Here is a 19,191-nt window from a genome sequence, read left to right as displayed (position 1 = left end):
ACCATTTCTTATTTCTCTTCAATGTTCATAAACTGAATGCCCAAATGAGAAATAAACCATTTCTTATTTCTCTTTAATTACAAATGTTCATAAATGTAAGTTTAATGTAAATATGTAATCAATTATAAAACTTACTTTGCATTTTGCATTGTTGATTTTATATAGTTATCCAAATTAACTATATAAATTATAACCAAACCATAAAAACATAATCAAAATTTATATATCATTAGTCTAACTGTCCCATAATTCATTTAAGACTAATTCTTAAATTAATTACAAAATGGGCTCTAAACAATTTGCCAACAAAACTGCAAATTTGAAATATTAGAGGAAATGAGTCCAGTAAGTCTGGCTATTAGTTGTCTATGATTCACAGGTAGAACTCATAAGCCAGCAGACCTGCCATTTATTCCCAAATGTTCATCCAGCTACAAAGATTCCCACAAAAATTTATCCTTTTCACTGTACACACAGAAATTTGATAACCATAAAAGCATTACATTGCAAACCATGTTTCGAAATCGCCCGCTTAAAATTTATATGAACAAGAACATAATGGGAATGGATTCTGTTTTCCCTTATCTTGCAGGACGACTAATGCTACATACGAATGCCATTTATGTATGCCACCTATATGTGATTGTGATGGGGAGGTTTTGCATGTCTAATATGTCTTTATTAAAAACGAGTATAGATTTAGAGTTTCTTGAACTAAAAGCACGCCATATGTTTACCCAACTTGGCTCTTGTCCATCACATTTCCAAAATAAATCCTTATTCTTGGGTCTCAATAGCTAGAACCTAGAATTGATGAGAATCCTGAAACAGGTACTTCCATGGAGGTTTGAAATAAGAGCTTACAGGTTTAAGCAGTTGTTCATACTGTTATAAAGATTTATGATAAAATGACCGAACTTAAATCAATAATTTTATCTGAAATCGGAATTTTCTTACTCATTACCAAATCTTGCACAATCCACATGTCCGTATTCGTGAAATTGATTTGCAAAAAGGGAAACTTTCAAAAAAAAAATCCATCCCACTAATGTTTGATCTGAAATCGACGGTTTGGACGAAATCTGAGTATCGCTTCAACCACCATCTCATTTTTCAAAGACGCCCACAAATTCTTTCATGTAACGTGGAAAAATATATAGTTTTGGGTTGTTACAGAAGTCAAAAGATTTTCACAATCCGCCTACATCTAAACAAAACCTTTTGTTCTCAAATCTTCGAAGTCACTGTATAACATATTACAGATATAAAAATATAATCTATCGAAAAGAAATAATTGTATGCGTTATCCTTGAGGTACCGTGTTCTAACTCCACGTTAAACGGTAATTAATTTGGGCATGAGATTATAAAGGAAGGGCGAAGCAGCTGTGGAGCGCATTGAACAAAGGCAAGTTTCATTACAGGGTCAAAAAACCCCACTATTGGCTCCGGCGGAAGACGCAGAGGGAGGATGTTGAAGCCCAGCCATGGGGTTTAAAAATAATAATAATAAAAACTTTTATCACGACAAACATTCAGCTTGATACCGGAATTCAATTCACTCCACAGAACAACAGAAAAATGGATATGCGACAATGGAATTTGAAAGAATGGACTGTTATGCTTAATGGGCCATGCTCAAAAATAAGAATTTGTTTCTGGGCCAACACACAGCAAGGCAGAGGTAAAAGGGCTCTGATACCAAATGTTAGATTTTCACAAATTCAACAATGATTCTGCATGCGGAATAAACTCAAAGAATCATTAAACCTTATTGCCCAGGGATACGAGTTACCTCCAGCCATCGGTGATGTATTGATGCAGGCCACAGTCCACAAGCTTCTCCTTCAGCACTCCAGCTTCTGTCCAAGCAAAAGAACACAAAATTCTGAAGGCACTTCCGAGCTCTGCTATCTCAGCTAGATGGTGTAGAACTGAAGGGGGTTGAGATAGGAGCTTGGGGACCAAACAGATGAACATATAGCTAAGCTTCCATCAAGCTTCTAAATGCTATGTGTTAGAAAAACCACAAATCAAGGTAGAGATGAGATCAAAGTAATGGACCACTTTAGTAGCTCCCAATTATTAATTTAGTAATTGCAGTTGATTTTCTCAACTTAAGGAAACTACTGCAATTGGTTTCCATAAGTTAAGAAAAGCTGCAACTCCATAAATCAAGGTAGCTTTTGTGTTAAATTAATGGAGCTTAACATCACCCATGGAAAGTGAAAGTTCAAAACTTTCAAGTTGAGTGGAATGAAAGAACAGAACATAATCAATTGCCTGTTGGTTTGTTTCTCCATCATGAAAAAAGCTCGAGAAAGTAAATTTGAGATGAGATAATAAAGTGCAGAGGTATCTCCATCTACTGGATAGCACGGACAGCGCGTTGCATCTCTTAAAGAAAGTTTTGAGAGAATGTGAGAAGAGAGAATGTTGTCTGGTAAAGCGCTCAGTCTGTCCCTTGCCATTGCCATTGATGATGATGCAGTTCTCAGAGACGAAACGGTAAAATTGGATGTAATACAAAATGTAGAGGAGCATAGCACAAGCATTGCAGGTAGGTTGAAATTCTGCTGCTACCAAGCAACTTTAAGGACCCACTATGTACGACAACATCAGTTGATGTGCCGCCAAAATTAACAATAAATGAATTATTTCTTTATTGCTACATACATTTATGGTTCATTGAAACACTAATGAATTATTCCTCTGTTGCTACATACATTTATAGTATAAGGTAGGGCGGTTAAATGTCTAACAATTTGCATTTATTTCGTTATCTTCCACCGATTTCTGTCATTTACATTTGTGGTACTCCATCCTTCCAAACAGTGTACGTTTCCACCTCCATTTGAATCTCGATCATAGACGTGGATACAAGCGTGCGTCCATTGGTGTACCTACAATGATTATAAAGTGAGGGACATGAACTTAGAGAGAGTATTAAATTAGCAATTGCTTCAATGATTATAAAGTGAGCGATATGAACTTAGAGAGTCTTAAATTAGCAATTGCTTCAAATAGGTTACTAAATTGGAAAAAAAATTACTTTTGTTTTGATAATTGTTATATTAAATTTAGTAGTGTAGTGTTGTTTTTTTGTTTGGTAAATATATGTATGGTGGTTAGTTGGTGGATCGGCGAACCAAAAAGGCACAAATGCGATATAGCTAAAAATATAATTTGAAATTTTTAAAGTTTATTTTTTATTTTAAAAAGAGATTGTTTCAATGAAGTCTTACATAAGAAAGCATAATGCCTTTGTCATATCTCTAGCAAAAAAATTCAAAATCTTGTCTTAGCCGAGAGTTAAATGTTCATGTAGAAATACACAATCGCCAAGTCATCTTTAGACAAATTTGTGAGAAATCTACCGCAAGCAGCAGCAAAACAATGTTTTATATTCGTTACGAAGAGAATTCACATGTCAAAAATCACTGACTACTTGCAAATAAAAAAACATAGCCATAAATATACTTATGTTCCTTACCAGTACCCAATGAATTCTCTTAATGAGTCACTGCCATAGAAGAAGTTTACAACAACAGTTCAGATCAAAAAGGAAAATATTTAAGCTAATAAGTAACCTTTTAGCAATTTTCTACCTCTTGAGCATTAAACTAGAACTGAAAAGATTTAAACCAATGTATGGCCTAGTGAAAAATCTTGGCTTTACAATAATTTCATCCAGGTGCACCCCCAACTTTTTAATAACAAATGTATAGTAACGTATGATACCTACCATACTCTAGAATTGGTCAATCTCCTCGACATACACGAAATCAAATTTGGTGTCGTATAGCCATTTGCTTCCTCTGTACATTGTCTTCTCACTCATTTCCCCATACAACCCACTTGAAAAATATCATGAAATTTATTTCTTTGAAGAAGCATATATCAATTCGAGACAATATATTAGTTCCTAATAGAAATATCTATGTAAAAGATACCAGAACATGCTTTCACTCATGGCATGTCAAATAGTCGAGTGATCTACTTGGACTTCCTAATAAGTTCAACTGAAGAAGTTCTAGTGAACTAACCAAATGCAATGTATCCTTTGTACTCATAACATCAAACCTAGATTAGCTTTAAAAATAATATATTATCAAAATTCTGAGAGTCTTGAGTGAGGAAAATTGAACTATGACTCGGGAATATACAAAGGAAAGATACTTAGAATGAGGATTTGCCACTTGGAATCTTTTTCTTTTTCGGATGTTAGATTGAAGTGTTTCTCTATACGTGTTGGTTTAAATCTTAATGTTTTATATTTCAACTATATTGCAGTAATAAATGTCAAAACAAAACACTTTGTATGGAGAAGCTTGCATTCGTACTCCGAGGTATACCACCTTATATCCCACGACAATATGGACATTGTGCAGTGATTGGTAATTCAAACAACCTTTTAAAAACAAAGTTTGGAAAAGAGATTGATAGTTTTGATGTTGTCATACAAGGGAATGGAGCTCCCACAAAGGTTAATGTGCTTAAAATCATGTCTCTATGCTTCATTTCAATTTTCCTTCATGATATTTTCCATTCGGATTAAGAATAAATTATTAGAATGAAGTGTTAAATTGTGATGAAATCATCTAGTGTTCTCTATCTGGTGAACTTTTATATCGAGTCACATTCCGTGTCTTCTGCAAATTTAGAATTATGAAAAATGTGTGGGGAAGAAAAGCATATTTCAGCTTCTCAACAGGGTATTAGTCAAGGCCCCTTATAATGTAATTGTTACATTGTTAGTGAACCAGAGGATGATTTTGTGTGGAGGAAGTTGACACAGATGATGCGGTGGTAGACTGGCAGACCCTGATTGATTAATCCCACCATTAGAGTTGCCGACTGTGGATCCTCCATAGCTACTTTCAACGGGGACATTTTTCGATCGTGAAATGTCACATAAGAGTTCGAGATGCAAATATTTAAGATGGAGAAAGAATTTATTATTTTAGATTTCGTAGATTCGGAGTTAAAAATAGTTTTATGACTTAGTTTTTTTAATGATATCTAATATATCTATTTATACTAATTGAAAAAATAATACAATATTTAATAAAAAACAAAAAAAACTAACAACTTCAAAAACCTATGTTGCAGATTCTTTTGGAAAGGGAAGCAACCAGGAAAGATTTTTGGTTGGACCAATTGGGAATACCTGGCTCTCCCAAAGAAATGGGGAGGATGGGGAATCAAAAGCCTTGTCACTTTCTCTACAGCCCTAGCGGCCAAACTAGGGTGGCAGCGAATCACAACGCATAGTTTGTGGACTAAGGTGGCTATCTCTAAATACATAGCTCCTCTAAACCTCATGGATTGGCTTCAACAACCTCAGTGGATTCATGTTGGCAAATCAAACATATGGAAAGCAATTCTACAAGCAATTCCCCTTATTAGGGATGGTCTCACATGGAGAGTACAGTCGGGATCGGCCGTCAGAATAGGGATCGATCCATGGATTGGATGTGAAAACGCACACAAGCTCCCTGAGGAGCTTAGAACACACCTCACTATTAGAGGGATCACTCATCTTAGTCATATAGCAGACAATGATTGCTCTACATTTTCGCAACAAGCCTGGAAATCTGGGAGGGTATTGCAGATCCCTCAACCATGGCAACAACATTGGAAAGAATACATAGAGGCCCTCACTGAATCTCACATCACGATATAGGAAGGGGAGGATGAGTTACTCTAGGCACAAGCTAACCATGAGAAATATTCACGAAAGAAGGTTATATAGCCCTAATGGACCCAAAGAAACCTCAACTGTGTGAACCTTGGTGGAGTAGCATATGGAAATTAAAAGCACCACCCAGAACAAGACTCCTTATGTGGATCATACTGAGACACAAGATCCCCACAAGAGAAAATCTTAGCAAAAGATCCTTTCATGGACCTTTCTAGTGTGACCTATGCAAAGCAGACAACGAAACTGTGGACCATCTTTTCCTTATGTGCCCATCCATAAAAGAGTTATGGATTTCCATTCACTCTCATATACCCTCACTCCCACAATGGCAGGGCATGTCAATTTGGGAAGCTTGGGAAGCTTGGTGGACTACCGTCCACTCGACGAGAGCCATGAATCTTCCCATTCTTACTTGTTGGGCCATTTGGATTGCCCGTAATAGATATATCTTTCAGAACTCCCTCCCCTATTGGCCAACCATCACTGCCCAAAAACTAGCTGACTACCATCTCGTTCCGGAGGAGGAATCTAGATCCACTCCTAGGGATGTCATTCCAGAAAGCATAAATCATGCACATGATCCCTTGGCATATTTGGACGGCTCACCGCAAGAAACAGGATGTGGGGGAGGCGCTATACTACATCTTTCAGCATCACATTTTTACAAAATACAAATGAGATTGGGTAGAGGGACTAACAATTTTGTTGAGCTTATCACAGCAAAATACACCATACAATTTGCACTGGAAAAACAATGGAGAAACTTACAACTTTTTGGAGATTCAAAAACTGTATGCAATTGGATAAATAAAAATGCAAACTGTAATGCATATTCTCTGAGACATATCATGGAAGAAGTCCATAGACTTATAAATCTATTTGACACATTTAATTGTCATCATATATATAGGGAGTGGAACACAGTTGCCAATTTGCTATCCAAGGAAGTAGCGCACAGGCTTATAGGAACGTGGAGCATACTAGAGCAGAAGGATGGAACTTTCCATCAGTACTATCATCGACCTTTTATAGAAATATCAGTTTATTAAACTAGCTCAGAAGGAGCTTGAAATCATTTGTGTTTGTTTATATAATATTATATATATGCACAATGAAAACAGACTTATATATGACAAAAAAAAATTATACTCTCTGCGTAGAGTAAGTACTTTTTTATATTGCAATCTCAGTAACAGAGTAGTGTCTCCCTGCGTAGAGTACACTTCTAATTTTGATTACTCAAACTGGATGAGCTTTTAGCCCCACGTATGGTATATGCTTTTGCATCTACAAAATGTAATTTTCTTTCTTAATGAAAATTATGACTTTTTCTAAAGGAAAAAAAAAGTTAATTCTTACATTGACTAATATACCATATGACATATACATTATTATTATTAAACAATATTTTGAAATATTTAATAAATTTCTAAATAATAAATAAATAAAATTAAAATTATTATACTAATATATTGTTATAATTCTAATATATTTTTCTGATTGAATTTAGTTGGGAAGAATAACTTGCTAATTAAATTGATTTGAATTGGGTTTAGTTCAGTGGGGAATATAAATTGTTTGAAAAGAATCAATCACTTTTACTTATTAACTAACTATATATATTATATTAAATTTAATAAATTATTATCGATAATTGATTTGAATTGGGTTTAGTTCAGTGGGGAATATAAATTGTTTGAAAAGAATCAATCACTTTTACTTATTAACTAACTATATATATTATATTAAATTTAATAAATTATTATCGATAATTAAAATAAGTTTTTGATAATAAATACGATATATTCAACAATTTAATATTCACTGAACTGCAAAGGAAAAATATAAAACAAATGACATGAATAAGTTTTATAAGTTTTGAGCAATTTAATATTCACTAAATTCCAAAATGAATGAACTCCTTCATCATGTGTTGTTGTGATACTATTTTAGTGATGTTCATGTCTATTATATGTAGTTGTTCAGTCATTTGTTTATGTTAATTTGTACATTAAATTTACATAAAAACACTCAAAAACTCATGTTAAAACTTGCAATTAACCTCATGAATCCTTAAGAACTTTTATATATTCTGAAGAGGAATTTAGCACAACAAAACTAATTTTCCCATTCATATCAAGTTTGCTACTAGAGCTCTTGGTTTTCTTTGTGCAAGGAGGATTTAATTGTTTGCAAGTGAATGTGATGCTTATAAGGTTGAAGCTCAAGAGAGGAGAAGGACAGCTGGTTGAAGGTCCTAAAGCTGGGTCAAGGAGAAGGAGTGCATGATTGGCACAACTTCCACCACCATTTCTACGTCAAATTGTAGTTTAAGCTTCAGTAAGCATGTGACATGAGGGAGAGCCTGCAAATATGACAGGGGATGAGAATGTTTTTAGGAAGGCTTTCTTTGACATGGCAGAGATGATAAAAGTCCTCTATGAAGAGAGGAATACAAGACTGCAGGGTGAAAGCTCCAAGCCTCCAAAAGGAGAAGGTTCTGGATGAGAATGTAATGGAAATAGAGGTAAACCTCCACCATTTCCACCATCATCTTCATCTTCACCTTCACAGACATCTTCACCATTTTACACTAATACAACCCTTACTCATACTCATCAACATACCTCAAAAGGAATTGGTAAAACGCCCCTGTTAAAACTTGATGTTAAATTTGAATTGCCCATGTATAATGGTGAAGTGAATGCAGAGAAGCTTGATAATTGAGTTCGCTAGTTGGAGGTCTATTGTTGAATTCAAAACCTTCAAGATAATGACATAAAGATTTAGTTAACTTCCTAGAGGCTGGAAGGTGCAACAATAGTATGGTGGGAAGCTAAGACAAAAGAAGAGATAAAAATACATGGTAAGATCTCAATTTCTTAGTCTGATTTCATTGCTGCAATTAAAAGACAATTTTACCCTTTAGTGTATATGCAGAAAGCCATCATGAATTGGCATAACTTTAGACAACTTAAAGGTCAAAATGTCCAAGATTACACCCAAGAATTTAGAAGAAGATCTCTAATGTTAGGTGTAGATTTGCAATCAAAAGACACACTGTTGAAGTATATAGGGGGTTTACACAGTTACCTTAGGCATACTATCCTTATGTTTAATCTCAATAATCTAGATGAGTTTTGTGTGCAAGCCACTCATCTTGAGGCAAGAGAGAAAAATATTCCAGAAGAGGGTAATAAAAAGCCATTTAAGGGTAAAGGAAAAGAAAAAAGTTTCAAAGGGAAAGGAAAGTAAAACTCATCCATTAAGAAGGAAGGAGAGAAAATAACATGAAAACATTGTTCCAAGGAGGGTCACGATGAAGGTCATTTTTGGAAGCTTCATCCTGAGATGAAACCAAAGAAATGCAACAAGAAGGGAAAACAAAAGACAACTGCAACCACTCAATAGGGTTTGGGAACCGATTAGGGTGATGAAACTAAATTTACAGCCATGGGTATGAAAGGAAAAGAATCCATTGCTAGCACTAGTACTTCAAATTTACACAATGAAACTCCAAATGAAAAGAAGAGGATATAAATTTTCCACATAAGGGTAAATCTCAAAACATAGCAAAATTGGTACTCTTTTTTATAGTGGCTCTCAAGCCAATCTCATCTTTGAAAACATTGTCAAAATTTATAACTTGGAAACCATTCCACATCATAAGTCATATCCATTAGGATGGGTGTGTGACAATGCACAATTGCAAGTAACTAGAAAGTGTAGACTGAAATTCGTCATTACTGCAAATTTCATAGATGAAGTGGAACTTGATGTTGTGGGATTAGACATATGTGGTATAGTTTTGGGTAGCCCGTATCTCTATGAAAAAAAAGCTATCTTCCATAGACATGAAAACAAATACCATTTGTTCAAAGACAGAGTAGAATACATTTTAAGATCCCATTGCAAGAAACTAAATCTTTCACTTGTAAATGCGGGACAGATGAAAAGACTAGTAAATTCTAGCGAGAATTTTGTGCTTCTAATGATCACACCCAAGAATAATATTAATAATGAAGCTTTTCAAGGTTGTGACTCAGGATTGAAATCTAAGTTGGCTGATGTTGTTAACCAATATGATGAGATGTTTCAGGAACCGAAAGGATTGCCTCCCAAGAGAGTAATCCAACATGAAATACAGTTGCAGCAAGATTGTCCTCTTCCTAACATTGGAATGTACATGATGTCAGTGATGGAAAGTGTAGAAATTAAAAAGCAAATTCAACAGTTGTTGGATAAAGGGATCACCAGGCCAAGTTCTTAGCCATGTGGTTCACCTATTGTTTTGGTGCCAAAGAAGGATGTAACATGACATGTGTGTGGACTTCCTTGTATTGAAAAAGATTACGGTAAAGAACTGTTACCCACTGCCTAAAATAGATGATTTAATTGATCAATTGAAAGATGAAAAGTATTTCAGTAAGTTGGAATTAAGGAGTGGCTACCATCAAATTAGAATTGTTTAAGGAGACATTTGGAAGACAACATTCAAGACAAAACAAGGTTTGTTTGAATCGCTAGTTATGCCTTTTGGTTTATGTAATGCTTCTTCTACCTTCATTCGCATGATCAATGATGTGTTGAGGCCATTTCTTGATGAGTTTGTTATAGGCTACTTAGATGACATCTCAATTTTCAGTAAATCTTGTGATGAACATGTCATGCATGTGAGAAAAGTACATGATGTCTTAAAGAAAGAACAATTGTATTTAAAGATGTCAAAGTGTGAGTTTCGAAAAACTTCTTTAGTTTACTTGGGTCATATTGTTGGAGGAGGTGAGTTGAAAAAAGATCCCTCCAAGTTTGATGTCATTTTTAATTGGCCAAGGCCCAAGATAGTTATTGAGGTAAGAAGTTTTTTGGGAGAAGCCCAATATTGGAGGAAATTCATTGCTAATTTTTCTTCCATAACAGCGCCTTTGCATGCATTGACTAATGACCACTCATGCCATGACATGACATGGCATTGCTGACATGGATTGCTTGATGATGTGGCAATGTCAATCCATCGCTGTTGTTAAGTGTTGGATGTCCTCTTGAAGATGATTTTCTTTCCACCTCTTCATGGCTTGGTGATGCAGAATCTTCAATGTTCTCAAGTCTTGAATAGTGGTTGCAAACTAATGTCCATTCACTTTATCTTGATGATAAACTTGTAAGTTTAGTTGCAAGAGAGTCTTTGAGCATGTTCCTCTCCTTCTCCTTCTTCATCATCTTGTCATGACATGATAAAGTACCTGTTCTTGCGATTCACTCATGATTAGATGACATCAATCTAAAAACCCCCTAGCCTAAGATGATGCATTTTGATCCACTAATTGAACCTGGAACAAATGACAAGCTGGGAAAAGGGACTCAATGACTGCGCAGTGCATAATTCCAGCATCTGGTGGAAAAGCTTTAACCCTGATACTGTGCAGTGCACAGTTCAGCCAAGTTTGAGGGACAAGATAGTGTAGTTTCCGGAGCCAATGGGACAGGCTAAAGGGATGGGAATTGGGAGAGCTCATTGCACAGTTTTGGGAGTCAAGGAAGGCTAGGTTGTTGTGGAGCTACGCAGTTCAAGGGCTTAGGGGGTGAGCTTGAGGCTTGTGATTGTGCAGTGTGTAGTGGAGGTCGGGTTGGGAGGAATGCCTGCACAATTTTGGAGGTGAAGTTCAGGGCTTGGGCACAGAAACTGCATAGTGCAACAGCCCTGGGAGGCAGAAATTGTGCATTGCACAGTGCCAAGAAGCAAGATCACATCTAGAGGACCAAGACTCCGCAGTGCAAAGCTTAAGGGAGGCCCGGTGAAGCTAGGTTTTCCAATTGGGAGTTTTTTTTGAAAATGGCTAAGTGTGGAATCAATGAGATTGGTGTGAATGGTGATGAACTTTGAGTGTGATCACACACTTACAATATTTGACAACACAACAACATAGATCATCCAAACACATGGACAACATTTTCCTCCGTGAGACAACTATATGACAAGTGTGACATCAATGATGTACTTTGTGGTGACCGTGATGACATGTGTGTGACAGTCCTCAAAACTTTGGAAATGAGTGTGATGGGTACTTACAATGTTAGAACAACTCATTTGCACAAAGATGACCTCTTAGAACCACCAGAATGAGCTTATACACAAGATACGACATCCACCATGCTAAAAGTTGATACTTTGTCCATCTTGCAAAGGGGAACACAAGACTCTAAGAACATAAATGAAATGAGTTTCAAAGTTTGGGACAACGACCAACAAGATCAAGGAAGGCTTTGAAATTGACTATAGGGAAAGATTTTGGAGGGTGTTGTAATAGCTACAACAGGCTATTATTGAAAGGTCGAATGCTCACTTGGGACAAAATTCAAAGAACAGGATTCAATGGCCCCTCAATTTATATGCTATGTAAATCACAAGAAAAGGACATCAATCATATTTTCATAACATGCCTATTTTCTTCAAAACTCTGGGACTAGACTGCCATTATTTTCCAAAACCCAGATCTAATTTTTCATTCAATCACCACTTCTCTTGAGAAATGGGCCAACCTCCCATATAACAACCCACTTCTTAACAGTGGCTTGACATATTTTATCAGGCTTCCTAACATGGAGTCTATGGAAAGAAATGAATGCACGAATATTCAAGAACACCACCGCCTCTCTAGAAGATGTTTGGAACAAGATCCTAGAGAAACTTCGAGAAACAATATCTTCCACATCGTGGGCTCCCCATGACTAGGAGTGTCCTCTGGAAGAGAAAAATATCCTAAAGGTCTTGGGATTCAATCCCTCATTCGTACCTCCTCAGGAAATTTCAATCACAATAAAGGACAACAACCCCACTTCATGATCCCCTCCCCCTAAGGGCTTCACTAAGCTTTAATTTGATGGGGATTCTCATGGAAACTTAGGTCTGCCCAACTATGGGGGAGTCCTCAGAGACAATACAGGGCACATTCTTCATATTTATGCTTGAAAGGTGGGAATAACCACCAACAATGAGGCCGAGTTATCCTACTTGGAAAAATATCTAGAAGTTGCTTTGCGATTACAGACTCATCAACTCATGATCGAGGGTAATTCAAAGCTCATAATCTCCAGTCTAGAAAAATGGCAACATGGCACAACATTATCCAATATCTCAGGGGGTTGGCGAATTGAGTCTCGCATTCAAAGGGTTACCATGCTCCTCCACCAAATCTGGGCACCGCAACTCTATCATGTGCACAATATAGGCAACAAACTAGCAGATCACCTTGCCAATTATGCATTGGATTCAGATGGCCCTCCAATCACCTATCAATGGTCCCATTCCATTGCAGATTAGTTGGGAAGTGCCTGCAAGGCCATAATAGTCTAGTATCTTTTCTTCAAGTAATGTGCACTGCAATTGTTATGGATTAGAGGCATGATCATATAATTATGTTTTGGAACAATACACAAGAGTGATCGATGGAACGCATCACATGCTTCATCTTGTGTCATCGCTGAATGAACATTGCATTGCTTCAATTCATTTTCATAAATGGTAACAACAACTTCAATCTTGACAACAATTTCCAAGGTAATAGTTGCTTCAATCTTAACAACAACCTCCAAGGTAATAACAACTTCAAGCTTGCTCTCAAGGTAACAATGGTGGCGAATTTGAGCATGACAAATAACAACAACTTCAATATTTCTACCAAGGTAACAATACACCAACATGTGAAACCCCCTAAGGTGCCACACTGGCAACACAAAGGATGCACAAGCTTGGGGACATAGCAGTATGGGAACACCAACCAAGGGGAAGTCAACCATAAAAGCTTGGCTTTTATGGTCAACTTTGTAGTCTCGGGTCTTAAGCACTCAATTTTTGTGTAAATGCATATCATAGATTGGAAATTGGTGAGAGAAAGCATGCGTGCCTATCCTCAACGCATTCATAGCATAGTCTTTGTCCTGTCAGAGGTTTTTGTAAGGCAAAACATTAGCAATCTCAAGACTCTAAATTTGTGCTACTAGTTTGTTTCCCATTAGACAGACCAGTAATACAATAACATATGAGATGTAATTTTTTGATGCCATAATGAACATACGAACCTTCACACAATATTTTTATTATTAAATTTTAAATATATATTAAATTTTATATCATATTAACTTAATTATATAAATTAAACTGTTTATAAATTCCTATAAACATTAATCCATAAAAATATAAAAACATTGATTTTATAATATATTTTACATTGCTAAAAATTATATATATATATAAAATTAATTAAATTATAAATTTATTTTAAATTACTATATTATACCTATAAAATTAACCTACATCATCCATGATATTATAAAATATTATATACACCCTATGATTTAAGGTTGTAATCCCCATCCTTCAAATTCACTTCGGCTTAAAACGTTGAAATTCCCTACCTTAGTGAAAATGGGATAGAGACTCTGGTGCCGCGTGTTGTATATATAACTGTGAAAATGGGATAGAGACTCTGGTGCCGCGTGTTGTATATATAACTGTGAAAATGGGTAAGTATATATATAATATGATATATGCACTCGATTTCCTCGGCCGAATGTGGACCTTTTTCTAGTAGGAAAGGGGAGCAAAGGGAGCATATAGAACGAAGATGAGGCAACCAAAGTATATAACGACCCTCATATTCTCCCAATTTGTTAATAATCTAGATTTTTGTGGCCTCAAATCATTGGCTCCCCAGAGTTTTCCAATGGAACTAATTGTAACATTTGTCTGTGCATTTGTATTTTTGATGTGTATTACAGCATGAAAAAATGAATTACATTCTATGTGTTGAAGGCACTTTGAATTTGAAAAGATAATATATTTATACTATAAACATTGCATTTTGTATTTTTCATGTGTATTGCAACATGAAAAAAATGAATTACATTATTTGCATTGAAGAGATTTTGAATTTGAAAAAATAATAGGTTTATACACATTACATAAAATTTAGATGGTATTAAAAGTCAAGATTAAAGATAAACATATTCAAAAAGAAACTCTAAAATATTAAAGTGTATTATATATAAATATCAAATTTCGATAGTTTTCAAGCTAGAATTTTTAACTCTAAAATTTTCCAGTGATCATTAAAAAACATATACAAAACCATTGATCTATGCCACTTGAGAATGGTAAATATTATTCAAATTCTTTAGTGATCACTGGGGATCAGGGATGGAATTTGATGGGTAAATTGTCTGTGACGAGGTGATTTTCCCGTGAAATTGTCAAATTTGATTGGTAAGTTTGTTTTGAAATTCCAACCTTGCTAAAAACTCTAAAAAAACAACAAATAGCATATTAATCTTAACATCACACTTTCCAAAATAAAATAGCGTATATCGACAAGTTAAAGAGCAAGATAATGTAATTCTCTGACAAAGCAGAGTGACAGGAAAGGAAAAACAACTGGAAGAGGGGAAAGCATTACAATGTAGTTATAATGATTATGGCATAGTTATATAATGAGAGTGTCCTTGATTTTCGCAACTTTTAAAGTAACTAAAAATTATAATGAATGTCACTGAAATTTGCAACTTTTAAAGTCACAAAAAAAATTATAATAATTGTGTTGTCAAAGTTGGTCACTTTTAAACTAATAAAAATTAACAAGGAAAAATGTTTAATGATTGTGTTGTGAAAGTTTCAATTTTTAAATTAAGGAAAAATGTATAAAGATGGTATTGTTAAAGTTTGCAACTTTTTAAATTACTAGAAATTTACAAGGAAAAATGTATAATGATGATGTTGCTAAAGTTTGCAACTTTTAAAGTAATAGAAGTTTATAACGACTTATAAAGACTATGTTGTTGAAGTTTGCAATTTGCAATAATTTTTTTAACATATTATACATCTTAAATTTATAAAAACAAAATAGTATATCATAATCAATTTATTTAATAATATTTAATTACATTTTGATTAGAAATAATTCAAAATATATATATATATATATATCAATTCACTAAATAATTATATATATATATATATATATATATATATATATATATATATATATATATATATATATAAATAAAATTATGGTGTTTAAACACTCTAAAATGGATGCTAAAAGCGAGACAATTACTAACCTTAAACCGTTCACATTCTATTGAGAGTTCTTCAAGGGAGACAAAACTTTCAAGAACTTCAAGAAAATCCACTTGTCCAGTGAACCCACAAAAAGAAACTTTCTTCAGCGAGTTTGTAGTAGAAAGGCCTTTAAGTAAATTAAGTTTTGTGGTGGACAAATGCAAAGACCCACAAGACTTAAGCTCCAACATTGACATCCTGGGACAATCGTGCACTGTAAAATTCACTAGCTTTGGGCAGTTCACTCTCACCCACGTTTTATCCTCAAATTCAATAATATTTAGAGACTTGAGATTGACTGCAAAAATTTTCAAGTTTTCAATCGTACAGTCTTGAATCGTCAAGTTTTCAAGAAGATGACAATTTGCCACAAAATGCTCAAGTATATCATCATTTGTGTCAATCAATGATAGAGAAACAGGTTACACGACATCTGAAACCCCTGAAGTAAGAGGGTAGCCGTGTAAAGAAAAATAACTGGAACTTCAATAATGTGAGGCATTCGCAAGAAAATAGAGAAGTTGGAACATCCAATAACATGCCAATTTCAAGAGCAATTTGTTTCACTCTTTTTAAAGATGCTGATTGAACCCATCTCTGCAAACATTTACCAATTTTCCCTCTATCAAGATCACCCATGGAAAGTGAAAGTTCAAAACTTTCAAGTTTAGCGGAATGAAAGAACAGAACATAATCAATTGCATGTTGGTTTGTTTCTGCATCATGAAAAAAGCTCAAGAAGGTAAATTTGAGATGAGATAATAAAGTGCAGAGGCATCTTAGTCGACAATGAAATGTTCATGTAGAAATACACAATGGCCAAGTTAACTTTAGACAAATTTGTGAGATATGCCGCAAGAAGCAGCAAAACAATGTTTTACATTCATTAATTTTCTTCCTCTTGAACGTTAAACTAGAACTGAAAAGATTTAAACCAATGAATGGCCTAGTGAGATTGACTGTTTTGATGTTTTATTGTTTGGTAATTACATGTATGGTGTATCAACTAACCAAAAAGGCACACATGCAACATAGCTAAAAAGATAATTTGAAATTTCCAAAGTTTATATTTTATATTAAAAAGAAATTGTTTCAATGAATCCTTACACAAGAAAGCATAATTCCTTTGTCATATCTCTAGCAAAAAAATTCAAAATCTTGTCTTAGTCGAGAGTTAAATGTTCATGTAGAAATACACAATGGCCAAGTCATCTTTAGACAAATTTGTGAGATATGCTGCAAGAAGCAACAAACTGGATACTTAAACCAGATCTTAAATCGATTTTTGAAAATACTTTGGCTCCCTGCACTTGATCGAATAAATCATCAGTACATGGAAAGGGATACTTATTTTTGATGGTCAACTTATTTAACTAACGATAATCGATACACCGTCTCAACATTCCATCTTTCTTCTGTACAAATAGTATGGGGGCTCCCCAAGGGGACACACTGGGGCGAATGTACTTTTTATCCAAAAGCTCTTGAAGATGCATCTTGAGTTCTGTCAACTCAGGTATGCTTATGCGGTAAGGGGCCTTGGATACCAGGGATGCACCCGGAATCAGTTCAATGGTGAAGTCAATATCTCACTTGGGTGGTAGTCCATAGATGGATTCAAGAACTACATCGACAAATTCCTGAATGACAAGAATATTATCCAAGGAGGTCATTTTATTCTTGGTGTTGGTAAATCCCACTTGAACAACATATATTTGATAGCCCTTCCTAATACATTTTCCTAACTGGCTAGCAGTGATGAGGCGCATCTTGGTATTGGTCTTGATTCCTTGAAGTTCCTTTTTTTGTCTTGATTATGAAATAAAACTAATAGTTTTTTGTTTGCAATCAAGTAAGGACCAACATTTCTCCAACTAATCCATTTTGATTAAAATGTCGTATGAACCCAAAGGAACAAGGTTAAGGTTCACACAAATGGGTTGTCCCGAAATTACTATGGGACATTGTTTTGTTTTGGCAACTACCTTTCTTTTTGCCCCAGTGGCTAATTGAACTAGCCATGGTTTTGGGAATTTACAACGCTGCAATTGACAATTTTCTACCACTTTAGGACTAACATAACTTAAGCTAGCACCGGGATCAAACAAAACCGAAACAGGTTGCTTAGTGATCATACCTTCACATTCAATCATGGTGGGTTGATATTCTGCTTGGTGATCATCCAGGGAAGCATTAATTCTGGGCATGCTCCTTGCCACTTCTCCGACAGTGGATGCTTCCTGCATGTTTTCCAGCTATTTCATTCTTTCCTTATGCTGACATTTTTTGTAGTAGTGTGGTTCTCCACATCCCCAGCGTTGCAGTGGTGGTTTTGACTGTAGATCATTACTAAATTTATTAGTCCCTTCTGACTGTCTATGTTCTGAATAAACAACCTTGGGTTTATTTCTTGCTGGGAATTTACTGAGAGGCTTTTGCTGTAGATTTCTGCTGTTAGAAAATTTTGGATGTTTGTTTGAAATTAGACTTCTTCCTTTCTTGTTCAACCCTCCTTTAGCTCCTTCATTTTTCTGTTTCATATGCTGATAACAGATGCGGGCTTTCCGCACAGCATCATCCATCGTCTTGGGGTAGTCAAATTCAAGCTTCTCCTTCATAAAATTGGGTAAGTTGTTGATAAAACGTTGAATCTTAGCCTTTTCTTCTTGCATATAAGACACATAGCGCAGTAGGGAAGTAAATCGGGCCACATATTCGTCCATGGTTAAGGTTCCCAATCTTAACTCGTGGAATTCCTTGGCTTTTTCGTCATAGTAATGTTCAGTTAAATACTTTTCTTTAAAATGCTTTTGGAATTCATTCCATGTAACCCGTTCCTCATCAATTTTTCTCACTGATTTAATCTCTTTCCACCAAAGAGTAGCCTTACCTCTTAACTGATAAACTTCCAATCGAGCTTTCAGTTTATCTATGTATTCGTAAATCTGAAAATATTTTCTCATATCAATGAGCCAGGGTTCTACTGCCTCCTTGGTTTCTCCCTAAAAAAGTGATGGTTTAATCTTTTTAAATTCTCCTCGTAATTCAAATTTCTGTCTCTTTTCCTTGTGCTGGTCAGAGACATTGTCCAAGCGGCCTTCTTCATCTTCCCCATGTTTTTCCGCTGACTCTGCATTTTCCTCTCCGTGCTGAGCTGTTGGGATCTTCTCCCTATCTTCAGCACTGGGGTTTGGATGTTGTTGGCTCTGTCGATTGGACAGACTTCTTAGGATTTTCTCTGATTCTCTTCTCCCTTCTAAGTCGGAGTCACTCGTTGTTTGTTCTTAAAATGGTCATCTTTGCATGGAGCTGTTGCACATTTCAAGTAAGACTGCGTTAGCTTAACGAGACTTCCTCACCCAGCTGAATCCAAA

The 19,191-nt window shown here is 35.3% G+C and overlaps 1 pseudogene; it reads right to left on the bottom strand.

Annotated features, from left to right (window-relative positions):
• Window positions 1–18,063, bottom strand: part of LOC149255106 (homeobox-leucine zipper protein ANTHOCYANINLESS 2 pseudogene) — a 50,359-nt pseudogene extending 32,296 nt beyond the window's left edge.
• Window positions 18,064–19,191: the final 1,128 nt, after the last annotated feature.

The sequence above is a fragment of the Pinus tabuliformis genome, chromosome 7 (assembly GCF_031772625.1).
Source record: "Pinus tabuliformis cultivar Carrire ecotype Pingquan chromosome 7, CPIR1, whole genome shotgun sequence".
Classification (NCBI taxonomy): domain Eukaryota; kingdom Viridiplantae; phylum Streptophyta; class Pinopsida; order Pinales; family Pinaceae; genus Pinus; species Pinus tabuliformis.
Note: the sequence above shows the minus strand (reverse complement) of the source record. Positions and strands in the feature narration are given on the sequence as shown.